We start from the raw sequence: 17,395 nt of genomic DNA, 5'->3' as shown, positions 1-17,395 counted from the left end.
AGTTTGTAAGTCCTCTAAGATGGGTTGAAATGTAGGCTAACTTGTAATAGCCATTGAAAGTGCTTGCAATGTAATAGGCAGCATAAACCAATGATATGACGGGCTTCAAGTTGTACTTAGTGCTAAGCCATTTCCATTGTAATGAGCATTATATGCAAATGACTTCATAACTATTGGAATTTCTGTCTTGAAACTGAGTTGCACTTAGCTGGCTCACTGCGTATTCCAAAATCAACTAAATAAATATCAGTAGAAAGGCATTTGCAAGGAATTGCTTTAACTGTAAAATCAGTATCAGTAGTTGTTATGTCAGCAAGCTATATAGTGTGATTCTCTTGCTACTTCCTCATCCTGTTAGTTATTTTGCATTAATTAAATGTATGTGTTCCTAAAAGAAGCAGTGTTTCTCTATGCTTGTTTTATAGCCTAACTAGCCACATATATATTTTCTTTGCTGTCTTTCATTTGAAAAAACATACATTTTACACAGTTTTTACTATCTATCTATCTATCTATATATATATATATATATATATATATATATATAGAGAGAGAGAGAGAGAGAGAGAGTAAAGAAATTGGTGATGGGCTATAAAGAAAGAAAAAAATTATTACATTCAGGTATTTTTCAGTTTATAATTTTAACAGTCATATGTTTGTACAATCACATTGTATATGCAAAGTTTCAAACCTTATTCAAGAAATCAAGTACCTGTTTGCAAGCTAGACCAAGATATATGAAATGTTAAGCCTCTGGCACACAGGGATAATGTTCTAACTGTGCCTGAAGAAAAAAAAAGTTCAAGCAGAGAAATAAGTTGCTTGAAGTGTTGGTCACTGGGGGTGAGATTAAGGGGCTAATGCCAGCTCACCAATCCCAGGAGACAGGAGGAAGCTAAACCCGCTATGCTGCTGTCCCTAGTCTGCAAACTGGATTCATCTAACATTGGGTAGTAGAGGCTATGCACTGAACGAAAGCCACAAGGTTTGGTGTGTAGAGGCATTCCTCCCTCCTATGCCGCAACATATGTGTAAGCCACTCCCTGAAACAGGTGGGTTAGTCTGTATAGGAAACCCAAGCACACCTGTGACAAGTATCATGTTCCTTTGCCTTATCACTCATCTCTGATGGGAAAAAATGGGCTAACAGGGCTGTTAACTTTCCCAGAGAAGTAATGCACCATAAAGCTCTTGCTCCAACCAAAAAAAATGAATGGGTGTAGCTCTCACTCTTTCATGGGAGAAATTCCCTAACTGATTGGGGCTATGAAGAGGAGCTAGCAGGCAAGTCATGTACGTCTATGACAGAGGTAAGATTTGAGGTTTTGTTGCAGTTAAATACATCAAAAGATCTATGAGATCATGCCTACCACAATAGGTGAAAGCGCTAACCATATTAAAACTATTTGTTCGATTTTTACATCAAAGATTCATCCTTACACTGTAGAGTTGTTTACCTATGAGTGAGGAGTCTGTGCTTTGCTCCACTGTGACAGTCTTTACTTTTGGAATACTTTATCTTGTTTAGAGTTGTGATGGAAGGAGTGGAACAGATTGTAGTAGAATCATCATCATACTGGATGAGACTGGAGTTAGGAATGGCTTGGAAGAAATAATTTATAAATATGTTGAAAAGTAGGGGGCCTAGAATGGAACCTTGGGGGATGCCTGTGTATGTATTAAGGAAGGGTGAGGTAGCTCTTTTTTCATTTAAATGCTTGTTGCCTGTTTGTGAGATAGCTTGAGAACCACTGGGTAGAGAAAGGGGATAGGTTATGTTTAGAGAGTTTAGTAAGAAGGAGGTTGTGGGAAATAGTGTCAAATGCCTTCGAGAGGTCAAGGAAAAGAGTGGATACAAAGTAGCCAGAGTTGTGGGCTTTGTTGATTGTTTCTAGGAAGGAGAGGAGGGCAGTGGAGGTACTATGACCTGGTCTAAAGCCATGTTGTGGGGGGGGGGGGTAAGAAGCTGATTATTGATGAGGTAGGGTAAGAGATGTTGGTGTACACACTTTTCATGTAACTTAGAAATCAGGGATAGGATGACGATAGGGCGAAAGTTTGGAATGTCATTATTATTGCCACCTTTATGGAGAGAAATAATAAAGGCCTTCTTCCAGAGCTGGGGGACCTGGCTTTCTAAGATAGACCAATTAATTAGTATGCTGATAGGGAGAGCAATGGGTCTGCCACTACTTTTGGGAAGTAGGAGGGAATTTCATCAGGGACATTGGAACCAGGTTTTTGTTTTAGGAGACATTTTTATGGTGTATATAGAGATGGGATTGATAGAGAAAGGTGGAGGTTGGGGGCAAGGGACACTAGGGGAGGAAGGGATGGGAGCAGGCTGAGGAGGGGTTGTAGAGGTGTTGGTGAAGGATGATGTTAGCTTGCTTATGGACTTTATGAAGAAAGAGCATGTAAGGAAAACTTGAGATTTTCTGCTGAATCAGACAAAACTGAAGGAACAGACTGAATTAATTTAATGAAAATACAAATAAGCAACTGGACTGGTATTCCACAGCAGGAGTTGTTAATTGAAAAGGCACATCATGTGTACACTCTAAACCTGGACATGAGAAAGCAACCAAGGGCTCTAATAGTAAAAAAAATGCAATCCTACCAGCAGAAAAGTTACTTCTGACAAAATTGTGGTAGAAGGACAAAGTACTAAAAATTGAGACAGTACAGTGTGTACACCAGGAAGAAGAGGAGTAAATTTATTCCAGTAACCAGGGACTGTCGAGAAGCATGTGTGACAATCAAGTTGCTGTGTCCAACTATCTTAAGAATATATTTTCCTGAAGGATCAGTCATTTTTGATGCAGAACATGCTAAGGAGGAAATACAAAAGTTTGTCCAATAAAAAGTGATCTATCAAAGAGAAGGGGATTCTGATTCTTATTCTTCTGATAATAAAGTTCATAGAGAGACTATACCAGTGAAACCTCTTCCAATGTTCCAAAGGAAAATGCTTGAAAGACAGACAAAAGCACAAGAGTAGACTAGAAGAACCAAGAGTACATTTGAAATGAACCAGAGACTGGAGTCGGGAGATGGAGATAAACAGGAAGACCAGCAACTTGGAAATGAATGAATAAATGTGTGATTATAAAGCAACATTCACATTTGTGAAATATAGCAGAACAAAAGAACTTGGAAATATTAGACTTTTTTGACATTGTTAAATTTGTAGGGTGTTCCAAAGCATATGTCCTATTTCATGTCATTAATGTTTGGAAGAACATTAAGAAGAGGGAAGAAGGAAGGAAAGAGGTACCTATAAGTAAAACAACTTTTGTTCTTAACAGTATTTTTTTATAAAACATGGTATACACTGTACATTATGAGTACTATTATTTTATCAAATAGCCACATTGTTGAATGGCATTTCATCAGAAATGTTGTTCGTTGACTGACTGAGATTGTGTTACAGTAGAGATCAGGAAATTTGCCATTTCCCCACTGTAGTTCAATCTTGGAGTTGATATACGTATATAATTAGTAGAGGATGTGGGGATTTAATAGATGGCATTTCTGATTGTTGTTCAACAATGCGGCCATTTGATGAAATAATATAGACCCTTACTTTATATAGTAAATATTTTTCAGTTATGTCTGTGTGTAGCAGGGATACTAAAGCAAATAGGTGCCCTTTTTTTTCTTCTCCTTTCTTTCTTCTTCTTCTTCAGTTTTAAGAAATGTAGGCAATGTATTATAAAAAGAGAAAAAAGCCTGGACAAAACAGCATGACATAAGTAAAGTTGATATGCTTTTTCTTACTTTTGCATAAGGGAATGACTGGTTTTAGGCCATTGGCTTGATCTAACAACAAACAAGTAAATAAAAAAACACTGAATGTAATGACATTTTCCTTTAACAAATAAATGTTCTCAGTGCAACATGAGAAGCTTGCAGCTGAAGGCAACTGTGTAACTGGTTCTCATGTTTCTATTTAGACAAGCTGATAAGGGCAATAAAACAATACTTTTTTTTTCAGTGGCTAAAAGATAATGTTTTCTGAAATAATTCAAGTTGTTTTCTACATCTGGGAGAGGAATAAAGATAAGACAAAACAGACAGCACTTAGTGTAAGTAGAAACACATGCTGTACCATGCATCTTGACAAGGATAGCCTTCATTTTCAGTCAATTCAAGCCTGTGAGTGTAGTTATCAATCTGGGACAATAATTCCTATTAGTAAGGTTAAACTTCATTATCTGAAGACGTACATAGTTTTGTGCGTTTGTATTAATAGGTTATGGGTGTGTTCTGGGGGTGTTTTTTGAAGGTTTTAAAACAAAAAGTCTTACAAAATGTGGCATAATTTCAAAAGGACATGAGAAGAAACAACTGTATGAAAAATCAAACTACCAAACAGTGCATGCATGTAACACAAAAGCTGAAAGTACACATTTAAAAAATCCATTATACATAACAGGTGGGAATAATAACTTCTTATAATCGCAATAATTTCCATGTTATCTTTGAATGTAAATGGTCTCACAGGTATATACAAAAAGAAAGAGTAGTGAACTACAATTAAAAATGCAGCGTGCAAATAATGATGCTACAGGAGACACACTTGGATAAAAATGAGCATGTGAATGTGATAAAGAAAGGATTTCAGGATGGTTATTCAGTGAAATATTTGGGAAAAAGAAAAAGGGGAGTACTTATATTAATTGCTAGCGGAGCTCCAGCAGTGATAGAAGAGAGGAAAAAAAGATGATAGATTTGTAGTAGTAAGGGGCTGCTGACAAGAGAGGAGGATTACACTGGCATGTATTTATATTTCACCTAAAGCTGCTACAATGGAACTTAAGAAAATTCTGGGAGAAATATTCAGCTTTCAGCATGGAATATTGTCTTATAGGTGGGGAATGGAATTTAATTTTCAATGGTGAAGATGATCTGTGGGGTCTAGAAAGGAAAATATAACACAAGAAGGTCGATTTTTGAAGAAATGCATGAAGATATTTGGTATGGAAGATGTGAATTCAGTAGTAGAAGCTTGGAAAGAATTTATATATTATTTCCCAAAGTACAAAAACTTGGCTAGGCTAGACAGAAATTATATTTAACAGGAACATATGCATTTAATTGAAAGTTTTGATATGCATCCAAAAACTATTTCAAACCATGTGTCAGCAATGACTAAAAATAAAAATGTAGGGTAATAAAATAAAAATGAGACACTGGCACTTCCCCATCTACCTGTGAGGAATTTAGGGAATGGGTAGTGAACACTGCTTGAGGGTTATTACGGAAGATAGAAATTTCTTCACGAAATATAGCTAGGGAGTGGGATGAAATGAAAGTGTAGTTTTAAAATAGAGTACAAATAAAAGAAAAAGATATGGTTAAGAAGTAACAACAATTATTTAGAGGGACTGACAAAAGTTAAGTATTGCAGAATAGGAGCAATCTTATTGAACAACAAGAATCGCAACTGCAAAGTGCTAAAGAGAAAATCAGGGACTACCTTGATGATATGCAAGAGTTTATTAAAATTACTGTTAAGCAACCTTTTTTGATAATAACTCCATAGCACAAAAACTTTTAGCACAATTGCTCAGGCAGTAGAATGTAGAATGTGTTGTTGCCAAGCTTAGAGAGCCTATAAAAAGGAAAATAACCAGAAATCCTATATAAGAAATATTTCAGAAATTGTATAAAATCTATATCAAGCAGAGAATTGTTTATGAAAGAATTAAATATGCCAAGGTTAGTGGTATTGAGGCTCAGTTACTAACAGTTAGGAAAGGAGCAGACAAGATAAAAAGGTGATGTATAACAGATCTATAGGAAAGTCTCCAGGAATAGATAGCATTTCTGTAGAAGTTTATAGGCTAGGAGAGAAGAAAATGATAAAGATCTGGAAGGTTCTGTTTAACAGTGTTTTAAAAGTGGAGAAGCACCAACAAGCTGGAAGAAAGCTTTGGTGGCTGTTATAGCTAATGCTGGTAAATACACATTAGAGTCAGTCTCATATAGACCCATTTCAATACTAAACCATAAGTATAAAGGGTTTATGTATGTAATGGCTAAAAGAATGGCTAAGGTGATGTCAAATTTGATTGATGTGGATCAATGTAGTTTTGTGGAAGGGAGGCAAGTATTTGGCAATATTAACAGAACAATGATAATCCAGAGGGAAGCAGAATATAAGAAAGTACCACTATTGCTGGTGGGTCTAGATGCAGAGAAAACATTTGACAGAGTAAGCTGGGATTTTATGATTAGGGCAAATGGAAGCTTTTGCATTCCTTGACACAAATAGGTTAATGGAGGGGGGGTCCACTCTGATAAGTTCTGTTTGAACAGAGGAACCAGTTAGGGGTGTCCTGTTTCTACTTTGTTATTTGCTTTATATATAAAGCCATTGGCAAAGAAAATAAGGGACCTCAGAAATTCAAGTATATAACTAGTATGGTAATTAAGAAAAGTTGGCTTTATTTGTAGATGATATTAATTTGTACCTCATAAGAGTAGAAAGGGATATTTCAGTGTTGTGGAACAATCTGAGGCAGTTTCAAGTCTTTTCAGGATATAAAATTAATGAAGATAAAACAAAGACAAAAACTGTAAACTATGTACCCACATACAAATTGGCTCAGCAAAACTTGCACTTATGAGGACATGATAAAATGAAGTACTTAGGTATATGGGTTAAAAATCAAAGTAAACTTTATTGTCATTTAGAACTACACACGTGTAGCCTAAATGAAATTTCATGCATCAGCTCAATTCTTGAGATTACAAAGGAAAGTGAAACAACACATACAAACAGAGGAATAAACATAAGTAACAAATACAATACTATTCCCAATACACGCAAAAAAAGAGAAGAGATATTTACCAACACTCATATATGAAAATATACCCTCCGCTGAGTTAAATAAACTACCCTATTTAAAGTAATACAAAACACACTAAAGATTGAAATGCCTAAGTTATTTGTCTAACATTGCAGTTGAGTGAATTAAATAATAACTGACATTCTGCTATGGCATCTAAGGACACGTGGAAATAGATTAAACAAAAGATAATACAAAAACTGAGAAAATTGAAGCTCTGTTTTATGGATATGGATAGCAAGATACAAGCAGTGAAAATGTTTTAAGTCCATTTAGTTTTATACATAGGTTAATTTTTATCAGCCAGAAAATTTGTGGATAGCAATTAATAAAGAGCTGAAGGATTTTATCTGGGAGGGGAAGAGGTTAAGAGTCAAGTGGGATAAGTTGATCCTTGCAATAGAGCAAGGTGGTTTGGAATTATCTGATTTGAAGGGTATTTCACAGCAAACAGTTTAGGCTCCTATACATAGCACAAGCAGAAAGCTATAATTCAGAGTACAAGGTGATACTGATTAAATAGGGAAAAGCTGAAGAAATAAGGAGAGATTGTGATTTTGGATCCAGATCCTTAAGGAGAATAAGAATAGCCATACAGAACTTTATATTCTTAAAGTATCAAAAAGTAGACTAAGAACTAAGCCAACAGGGGGGTGGAGAAAGAATATTCTGCTGATAGGGATGGCTGTACTTAGGGGTACAGACAATAGGCAAGATGGGGCCGAAATTTACTGGTTAAAACTGGCAAAGGAACCAAGGTCCCTGTTCAGATGGGCATATTCCCTTGTGGCAAATGTATTACTTGTAAATTTATAGTCAGGGTCTTTGATATAATTAATGGACTGTATTTTAGAGTGAATTGTAGCTTTTGCTGTGAAGTAGAATGTCTTGTGTATGCATTGGAATGCCCATGTAATATGTTTTATATTGGGGAGAGCAAGAGGACTTTCAAGTTATGATTGCAGGAGCATGTGAGAGATATAAAAAACAAAAAACTTGAAAGTCCTCCAGGGATGCATTTTAAGCAGTTTCACAATGGAGATCCAGAGGGTCTTCTGGGTACAATTTAAAAAAAGTTGTTTCAAAAGATGAATATACAGAAGTTTAAAAAAGCTCCTGTATAAGGAGTATTCATTCTTAAATATGGTACTCTGACCCCTGCTGACATAAATGTTGATTGTAATTGGAATGTTTTAATTTGATTTAATTAAATAATTACTGAATGAGTGTAATTATATGTTTATTAAGGGTATATAAGAGTTTTAGTTATCTGTGTTATTTGAACTCCTTTGAAGGCATTTGTGCTGAGGCACTAGAGGTGTTATAATAAATTAGTCTCCAGTTTTTATTCAGGTGCTGGTTTTGTCATATTTCCTGTTTTACTTTTTTATTTGTAGTAGTACAAAGGAACCAAAATATTGGGAGCAAATATTTAGAGAGGGAAAGGTAATAGAGAAGAAGCCAGGAATTCCTTTGGACTGCAGGCTAGAAATTGTCTTCCCTATCAAGGATTGATATCAGAGTATATGTAAACAGAAAGGAATGGGGGTATCCTAAGTGAAAGATAAGCACTGGCAGAGTTTTTAGTAGAATCTAGAACAGAAACTACTGTTAAAAATGGATAATTAGTAGGGCATATAAAATATTGCATCATAACTATAGGAATCAACAATAGAAGTTTAGAAAGGACTGGAAAGAGACATTGTATAAGCAATTCACAAATAAACAATGGGAGCATATATGTATGTCTTCCAAATACGCAACAGTGTCCAGAAGATTTAGGGTCTTTGCTTGGAAGTCTTTGCATAACTTTGCTTGGAAGTGTTTGAATAGGTATTTTTATAATCCAAGCAGACTCCAAAGATTTTTTCCTCAGGTAGATTACAAATGTTCGAGGTATGAGGAGGAGGAGGAAACCGGTAACTGGGAACCATATTTTTTAGAAGGTTAATGAGTTGGCAGCCTTTAAAAAATTCCTGCAGACTACTCCATCAAAAATACTGGGTGAGCAAATTGGTTTAACTAAGGAAATTATTTTTTTAAGCTGTGATACAGAATCAGAATTGCCTAGACATAATAAGGTTTTGCTCATTTTAACTTTGGTGGCTGCAAAAAAGCAGTTACTAGAAAATGGAAATCAAAGTCTAAACCAACCTTTCTAGAAGTAAAGAATATAGTAGCAGAGATTAAAAAAAACTGGAAGTGAGATCTTTAGGAAAAAAGGTGACCACAGGGAGGACATGCAGACTTTGCACAGAAGGCATCCCAGCCGAGAACTGAACTGAAGAACCTTTTGCTGTGATACAACAACGCTAACCGCTGCATCTATATATATATATATATATATATATATATATATATATATATATATATATATATATATATATATATATATCTATGGATCTACTTCAGCAGATCAAATTTTTACAAGTTCGAACCACATATGGCCGTGACCATATGTTCGAACTCGTAAAAGTTCAAACACTGAAGTAAAAATACATAAAACAAAAAAACACAAAACTAAATGTCTATAGCAGGGGTGCACCCCCCTTGCGTAAATATACCAACTCCGAGATCGCACTCCATTGCAGAAATGGGAAATCTTCCCTTTCCGTCCTGTACGGAGATCTATATTCAGTCCGATCTAACTTTTACAAATTCGAACATATGGTCTCGGCCATATGTGGTTTGAACTTGTAAACATTCGATCAACTGAAGGGGACCCATATATATATATATATATATATATATATATATATATATATATATATATATATATATATATATATGTGTGTGTGTGTGTGTGTGTGTGTGTGTGTGTGTATATATATATATATATATATATATATATATATGTACACACACACACACACACATATATATATATATATATATATATATATATATATATATATATATACACACACACACACACACACACACACACACATATATATATATATATATATATATAACACACACACACACACACACACACACACACACACACACACACACACACATATATATATATATATCTTGGAAAGTCAGAGGATGCCTGAAGAGTGGATCTGGTACCTAATTTTAAGAATAAGTGTGATGTGCAGAGCTGTAGTAACTACAGAGGGATTAAACTGATCAGTCACATCTTGAAGTTATGGGAAAGAGTAGTGGAAGCTCGGTTAAGAAGGGAGGTGATGATTAGTGATCAGCAATATGTTTTCATGCTGGGGAAAGAGCACTACAGATGTGATGTTTGCTCTGAGAGTGTTGTTGGAGAAATACAGAGAAGGTCAGAAGGAGTTGCATTGTGTCTTTCTGGACCTGGAGAAAGTATATGATAGGGTGCCTAGAGAGTAGTAGTGTTATTGTATGAGGAAGTCAGGAGTGGCAGAGAAGTATATAAGAGTGGTGCAGGATATGTATGAGGGTAGCATGAAAGTGGTGAAGTCTGTAGTGGGAGTGACAGATGTGTTTAATGTGGAGGTGGGATTACATCAAGGATCAGCTCTGAGCCCTTTCTTATTTGCAATGGCGATGGACAGGCTGACAGATGAGATTAGACAGGAGGCCCCATGGACTATGATGTCTTCAGATGACATTGTGATCTGTAGTGAGAGTAGGGACCAGGTTGAGGAGACCCTGGAGAGATGGAGATATGCTCTAGAGAGGAGAGGAATGAAGGTCAGCAGGACTAAGACAGAATATATGTGTGTGAATGAGAGGGATGATAGAGGACTGGTGAGGATGCAGGGAGTAGAGTTGGTGAATGTGGATGAGTTTAAGTACTTGGGATCAACAGTTCAGAGTAATGGTGAGTGTGGAAGAGAGGTGAAGAAGAGAGAATAGGCAGGGTGTAATGAGTGGAGAAGAGTTTCAGGAGTGATTTGTGACAGACGGGCACCAGGGCCGGTGTTAGCATTTTGGGGGCCCCCAGCAAATGTCAAGTTGGGGGCCGCCTAGGCACTTCCAGTATAAGTATCATCCTATCAATGCCATCCATCCTAAGCAGCCTTTTATTTTGTGCTGCAAACTTTTAGGAATAGTAGCCAAAGACAGACCTGCAGCTACAAGCACTTACATTACAACAGACCTATGTACCACACTATCACTATGGTGACCTGTCTAACAAAGGGTCAGTTACAGTTACTGGCACTTAGTTGCAACAATGATACATTGCAGCAAGTCTATGTACAGGTCTGGACTTAAAGTGAAATGATGACTAGGCTGACATTTCCCATGCGCACACACACACACACACACACACACACACACACACACACACACACACACACACAATCCAGTCCTCTCCTCTGATTTGCACTCCTTTTGGGCTCCCCATACCATGCATGTTACTTTTTTCTTCCTTATCTCACATTCTGCCTTACTCTCAGCTTTTTCAAGAAGCCATAACTTTGTATATGCTCTGAAATGCATTTTACACAACCTTTTCATCCAATAATGGCTTGAACAGAAATTATGATTAAGGAAAGAAATTCACTGTTGAGGTTCAGCTTTAGTTTTCCTTGTATCCTTTCAACACACCTTTCCTGAACAAGACAGCCCAGTAATAACCATTTAGGAAATAACTCAAGTCAGGGCCCAAGAAGCCACAGGTTTATAGATGGTCTGGGATGCACTTTAGAGCATTTTCTCAACATTTTACTCCAATGGTGGCCTAAACAAAAATCATGAAAAAAAAAAAGAATTTCAGTCTTATTTTTTTTCTTTCAAGGAAGACGTAAGTTGTGCCCAAGGCTTAATTTTCAAAGCTGACAAAATTGTAGTTTACAGTAAACTAACAAGCCAGTAGTTGTGAGAAGTCTTATCTGGGAATACTGCCTACCTCCATAACCCCCTACAAAAGACAGTCACTGCCTATGCATCCCTCTGGTGTTAGACTGGGATGAAAGCAGAGATTTAAATTGCCTTTGTCATATATTTCAAGTGACAGCTGATTTGCATATACATAGCATGTTCTTCACCCCTAGCCCTCAAAGGCAGACACATATGTGCCTAATACATGATTGTGAGAATGATTTCAGTAATATATTCAAATTTGTTGCTCCTAGACAGTACACCTCTCTTACACAAGCTAAAGTAACCTTCTTTGTACACCTCTGAGGTTTGTGAGAAACACTGCCCTCAGCTCAAACACAAGCTATAATAACTTCATGTGCACACCTCTAAGGTTTGACCGTAATGAAAATTAAAGTTGTAATAACCACACAATCTCCAGCCCCTCATAACCTGTAGCAGCTTTCTGTACACACACATTTAAGCAGGGCTAGTTTTAAGGTTTACCTTTACATGTGTGCACGGGCGACCGTCAAATGTTTGAAAGACAGTTTTCAAGTTCTGAAAACTTTGAACGGAAGACGGTTCGAATGTGCAATGAGCGAATGCACAGTGAGAGTCGCTCATTGCACATTCGACATTTAGGGGCAGAGTGCACTATAGTGGGGAGTTGGAAATGGTTCCATTCGCCGCTGTAGTGCAGTCTCGGAGTTAGAATAATAAAGAAGGGGGGGCTTGCCCCCCTGCATTACACGGCATATACTTTTGTTGTTGATATTCATGTTCGAAAAACAGCGAATCGGCTGTTCGGTTTGTTGCTTTTCAAACATTAGAAACTGTCACTTTTTCCACTTTCGATTTTACGATGCAAGGATATGACCGCTCGCAAAAGTGTGATTCGGGGTTTTAAAGGTAAACCTAGTTTTAAAATGGGTGTGGCTGTAAACAGAGGTTATCAGCTTTTTCCTAAAAGGGTCATATCTCAGCACCATTCAGGTTAAATAACGTATTCAGAAAATTGATACATTTTTCTCCAACAAGCAACAGCTTTGGTGGGGGCCTCCACAGATTCAGTGATGATTAAGGGAGTCCCCATTATCCATTTAGACAGTCTGGTGAGTGGGTGCTACCAGACCCCAAGAATATGTAAGTGTCTGAATGTTCTGTGATATATGTTATGTCTTACTTTTGAAATCTAATTACTTGTTAGGTATATTTTTTACTGATACCCAGAAGAATAATGTTTGTGTCCTGGCATTATTGGGTGCGTGCACATATAAAAATCAGGGATATTTTTTACACACACACACACACACACACACACACACACACACACACACACACACACACACACACACACACACACACACACATAAGCCACAGCAGTACAAGTTTTGTACTTAATTTCAGCAAACAGCAACAGATTGTGCAACACTGGTACTGCCACACCAGATCAGTCACTGTTGTTTAGCAGTCGTCAAACAGCAGAAGGAGTAAGATTTATCTCATTGAGGACTGATGCATACCTGTTACTGTCCCTGCTTTCACATACCTGTCACTGGCCCTGATTTCACAGACCTGTCACTGGCCCTGATTTCACATACCTGTCACTGGCCCTGCTTTCACAGACCTGTCACTGTCCCTGATTTCACATACCTGTCACTGTCCCTGCTTTCACAGACCTGTCACTGTCCCTGATTTCACATACCTGTCACTGTCCCTTATTTCACATACCTGTCACTGTTCCTGATTTCACAGACCTTCCCTGATTTTGTTCATACTTTTGCTTTGGCCTTCATAAAAAGTCTGATTTGCTGGTAAATCATTCAGAATTACAAACATTCAATCAATCCAGGTATCTGAGTTTTATACGTATTGTCCAAAAATACATGTTGATGCAAAATATGTTATTCTAGTAACTTTTTAGGTGCATTAGAGTAATATTTAAACATATTCCTGATTCTGAGCCTTTAGTCTATTATTTTTGGGATTGTACTGAATTCTTAAGCAAATAAATTGATAGTTATAGTATCTGGTGTTCTGGTGTTATTTATAAAACTACCTAAAAGAGAAACTATACCTGATGATCGGAAGCATAAGCTCTTCTTAAAGTCAAAGTTTGCACTGAGGTAAGTTACTCTGAGCTGCTGATCCCTCTAGTGCTTATATTGTTCATGTTCATTATGATCTTCATCCTAACAGGGCCATAACTTGGCCCTGTTCGTGTTAAAGAGCATACTTAGGAAATCAATGCATTTTTTCTTCCTCATTTTTCCCCAACCAGCAGCAGCTTTTTTGGGGCCCCCCACAATGTCAAAGATGTTTAAAGGGGCCCCCTGCAGCCATGGTTTTGCAGAGACCTAAAGCTGGGTATGTAGTTAGTTTTAGTGTAGAAAATGTCCGAAGGCAGGGTTTAACTAAGCCAGGGGCACTATGTTAGTGGTAAAATATTTAATGGAATTCTGATGCCTGTTACTTGACAAAACACTGTTACTACAACCAGAATTTTAAGGGAGATATAAATAGGAGTTATTACCATTGTGATTTATTAAGTATACAAGACTGCTGTACTAGCTTTCATTGGTTTTACAGACATGTGACAAAATATCAAGGTAAGATAACTTGCTGTGGTTGGGGGCCCCAAGGGAACAGGGGGGCCCCCAGCGACCGCAGGGTTCGCTGGTGCCTAAAACCGGCTATGACGGGCACCAGTAAGAGTGAAAGGGAAGGTCTACAAGAGGGTAGTGAGACCAGTGGTGTTGTATGGGTTGGAGACAGTGACATTGACAAAAAGGCAGAAGTCAGAGCTGGAAGTGGCAGAGTTAAAGATGTTAAGATTTGCACTGGGTGTGACAAGAATGGACAGGATTAGGAATCAATATATTAGAGGGTCAGCTCAGGTTGGACAGTTTGGAGACAAAGTCAGAGAGGCGAGATTGCGTTGGTTTGGACATGTGTTGAGGAGGGATGCTGGGTATATTGGGAAAAGGATGCTAAGGATGGAGCTGCCAGGTAAGAAAAAAAGAGGAAGGCCTAAGATAAGGTTTATGGATGTGATGAGAGAGGACATGCAGGTGGTTGGTGTGACAGAGCAAGATGCAGAGGACAGGAAAAAATGGAAACAGATGATCCACTGTGGCAACCCCTAATGGGAATAGCTGAAAGAAGAAGAAGATATGCTCTGGAGATGCATTTTAGAGCATTTCCCAACCTTAATCTAACAGTGGCCTAAGTAAAAATCATGAGTACGAAAATGCATTTCAGTGTTTATTTTTTTCATTCAATTAAGTCATAAGTTGTGCAAAAGGATTAATGTTCAAAGTAGACAAAATAGCAGCTCACAATAAACTAACAAGCCAATTGTTGTCAGTATACATAGACCCTGTCTGGGAATACTGCCTGTTTCCCTAATCCCCCAAAAAGACAGTCACTGCCCATGCATCTCTCTGGTGTTAGAATGGGATAAAAGCATAGGTTCAAATGGCCACAGTCAAGTGAGTGCTGAAATACACGCACATAGCATGCCTCCTCACTCCTCAACTCTAACCCCCAAAGGCCACCACCTGTTTATGTGCCTGATGTATAATTGTGAAGAAAACAAAAAAAAAAAAAAAAGAAAACATAATGATTGCAGTAATGTATTCTACTTTGTTGTTACTTGACAGTACACTACCCATACAGAAGTTAAAGTGACTTTCTTTGTATACCTCTGAGGTATGTGAGAAAAGTAAAGGAAAAAATGACCACACATTCACCATCTCCCACATAATCTACAGCAACTTTCTGTGTATACACACACACACACACACACACACACACACACACACACACACACACACACACACACACACACACACACACACACACACACCACACAAACACACACACACACACACACACACACACACACACACACACGCACACACACACACGCACACACACACACACACACACACACACACACACACACACACACACACACACACACACACACACACACACACACAGATCTTGCAGGGCTGGTTTTACAATGGGAGCAGTTGAGAGCAGAGACCATTATCAATTTTATCCTAAGAGAGACACATCACAGCCCTGATCAGGTTAAATCGCATAATCAGAAAATTAAAGCATTTTTTTCTCCTTTTTTTTTTCCTCAGCTAGAAACAGCTTTTGTGGTCTCACACACAGTCAAGGGTGACTAAGGGAGCCCACCCAGTATCTATTTATACAGTCTGGGGAGTGGGGGCCACCATATTTTGTGTCTTACTTTTGAAATATAATTTTTTGTTAGCTGCATTTTTTACTGATACCCAAAGAATAATGTGTTTCTACATTATTGAATGTGTGCTCTGCTAAACATCAGTGATATTTTTTACACACACACACACACACACACACACACACACACACACACACACACACACACACACACACGTCAAAACAATACTAGTTTTGTACTTATTTTCAGCAAATAGAAATACATTATGCAACACCGGTACTAACACACTAGATCAGTGACTGTTGTTTAGCAGTCATCAAACAGCAGTGGCAAGTCACTTTTACTCACTTCATTGAGAAGTAACTGATTACTTGTCACTGTCTCTGATTTCACAGATATTCCCTGAGTTTGCTTCATAATTTTGCTATGTCCATTGTAAAAGAAAAAAAAAGGTTTATTTGCTGGTAAATCATTCAGAATTACAGACAGTCAAACATCTAGACATCAGAGTTTTATACTTCTTAGTTTTACTGGGGAGGATGGTAAAATATTTATTGGAACTGTGAAGCCTTTTATTTGACAAAACACTGTTACTGTAACTAAAAACTTTGAATTTTGAAGGAGATATAAATAAGAGTTATTTATGCAAGATTGCTGTACTAGCTTTTGTTGGTTTGACTGCCATGTTACAAAAGGTCAAGAAAAGATAACTTGCTGTGGTTGGGAGCCCCCGACAACCTCAGGGTTTGCTGGTGCCTAAAGCCACCTATGCATAGTCTAGTCCCACCACTGGCAACAGCAGCAATTCCCCTCCCCAGCACATGTCCCTCCCCTCCTGCCAAGGACAGATGAGCAGCATCAGTCTTTTCATTATTCTCCTCCCACATGTCAGCTCCAGCAGGTGTCCGTATGACCAATTGCACAAAAGTCACCTGGGTTATCATTAGGACTTCATCCATCTCTGCCAAAAAAGCTGGTTGAATTTAGGAAAAAATAATACTTGATCACCTCAAACAAGAATACTGCTGACGTTCTTTTTACACTCCCATGGAAACCCATCTTCTACTGTCACCAGTTTGTCCACACTTTGCAAATACCACAGATAGTTAATTCACAATGTATATTTAAGTGTAGTCTTCAGGCATGCAAAGTTATCAACAAATTATCCCTTACATTGTTGTAAAGATGATTCCTTTAATTTGCTGCCTTTTATTGCACTTGTAAATAGCCGAGATTGTGTATGAACATTACTGGCATTGTTGGTAACTGTCTTCTTACTTCACTGCCACTGTATCTAGATTATGGCTGAAAATGGTCGAAGGATACGCCCAGATATCCAGACATCAAATAAATAAATAAATACATAATGGACCAAAAGGTATCACATCATTTTTTTTTTTTTTCAAAAGAAGTCTCAAAAGCATATCACAGTGTAACTATACATATATGTGAACTTCTTCAACTGTTGCTTAATTATTGTTGATGCTATGGACAGGTTTTATTCATTGCATAGGACTTCCTA

Source organism: Protopterus annectens, chromosome 2.part0, assembly GCF_019279795.1.
Source record: "Protopterus annectens isolate FY-2018-M chromosome 2.part0, PAN1.0, whole genome shotgun sequence".
Lineage (NCBI taxonomy): Eukaryota > Metazoa > Chordata > Ceratodontiformes > Protopteridae > Protopterus > Protopterus annectens.
The sequence above is the reverse complement of the archived record's forward strand: the minus strand, read 5'-3'. Positions refer to the sequence as shown.